Genomic DNA, 1,880 nt, shown 5'->3' on the forward strand with positions numbered 1-1,880 from the left:
GGTTGTAGGGAGGGCTGTAGGGAGGGTTGTAGGGAGGGTTGTAGGGAGGGCTGTAGGGAGGGTTGTAGGGAGGGCTGTAGGGAGGGTTGTTGGGAGGTCTACAGGAAGCTATAGGGAGGGTTGTAGGGAGGGCTACAGGGAGGACTGTAGGGAGGGTTGTAGGGAGGGCTGTAGGGAGGGTTGTTGGGAGGGCTACAGGAAGCTATAGGGAGGGTTGTAGGGAGGGCTGTAGGGAGGGCTACAGGAAGCTATAGGGAGGGTTGTAGGGAGGGCTGTAGGGAGGGCTACAGGAAGCTATAGGGAGGGTTGTAGGGAGGGTTGTTGGGAGGGTTTTATGGAGGACTGGACCTAATGGGGACACATGTAATGGACTAGGGTTAGGACACCTGGGGGAGGAGGACTGGACCACATGGGGAGAAGTTCTCCTCCACTGGAAGGGATGTCTGTCAGGATTCTGGGGTTAGATTGAATATATCCCAGATACATTCTCAAACAAACACAAGTTATTTTGAGTTAATGCTGAAAACTAAAGATGATAACAATATTTAATATGTAATATCAAACAAATCCTGAAAGACACACATGTATTTTTTTAATCAGGCAATAGATTTTGGGCAATATACTGTTTTAGTGAATAAAAACAGAATACATGTTGTAAAGTGTAATGAATCTTCACCAGTCACCACAGAGGGACTGGGACACCTTCCATTCCCTGCTCCTCTCCCTCCCTCTCCCTCTCACCTCCCCTCCCTCTCCCTCCCTCTCACCTCCCTCTAACCTCCCTCTCCCTCTCACCTCCCTCTCACCTCCCCTCCCTCTCCCTCCCTCTCACCTCCCTCTCCCTCTCACCTCCCTCTCCCTCTCACCTCCCTCTCACCTCCCCTCCCTCTCCCTCCCTCTCACCTCCCTCTCCCTCTCACCTCCCTCTCACCTCCCTCTCCCTCTCACCTCCCTCTCACCTCCCCTCCCTCTCCCTCCCTCTCACCTCCCTCTCCCTCTCACCTCCCTCTCACCTCCCTCTCCCTCCCTCTCACCTCCCTCTCCCTCTCACCTCCCTCTCACCTCCCTCTCCCTCTCACCTCCCCTCCCTCTCCCTCCCTCTCACCTCCCTCTCCCTCTCACCTCCCTCTCACCTCCCTTCCTTCTCCCTCCCTCTCACCTCCCCTCCCTCCCTCCCTCTCACCTCCCTCCCTCTCACCTCCCTCTCCCTCTCACCTCCCTCCCTCTCACCTCCCTCCCTCTCCCTCTCCCTCTCACCTCCCTCTCCCTCTCCCTCCCTCTCACCTCCCTCTCCCTCTCCCTCCCTCTCACCTCCCCCTCCCTCTCTCCCTCCCTCCCTCCCTCTCTCCCTCCCTCCTCCCTCTCACCCTCTCACCTCCCTCCCTCCCTCCCTCTCCCTCCCTCTCACCTCCCTCACCTCCCTCTCACCTCCCTCTCAACTCCCTCTCTCTCTCTCCCTCCCTCCCTCTCACCTCCCTCCCTCCCTCTCACCTCCCTCTCCCTAACCTCTCCAAATTCCTCCACTCTCCCCAGGACAAGACGACCAGTCAATTAATTAGACATTGTCTCCTCCCCCAGAGACCGGTGCACAAGGGGCCACCCAGGAACCAGCAGTCCTCCATCTAAAGCCGCTTCACTGGTGGCCCCCAGGAATGCAGCACATCGCTTTATGAACGGGTCAGGGGGACGGGGGTCCGGGGGTCCGGGAGGCTGGAGAGAATAGAAACAGCCCCATCATCATCATTCTGGGCAAGGGCCAGCCAGTCAAACCTGGAGGAAAACAAAAGGAAACAGCATCTAGGGTTCCAGTCTCTCTCCGGGATCCAAAGCCACTTCACTTTACCCTTCTATGCTCTGCAGTCCAGTCAAACCCCCCCCCC

This window comes from Oncorhynchus mykiss, chromosome 25, assembly GCF_013265735.2.
Source record: "Oncorhynchus mykiss isolate Arlee chromosome 25, USDA_OmykA_1.1, whole genome shotgun sequence".
Taxonomy (NCBI): domain Eukaryota; kingdom Metazoa; phylum Chordata; class Actinopteri; order Salmoniformes; family Salmonidae; genus Oncorhynchus; species Oncorhynchus mykiss.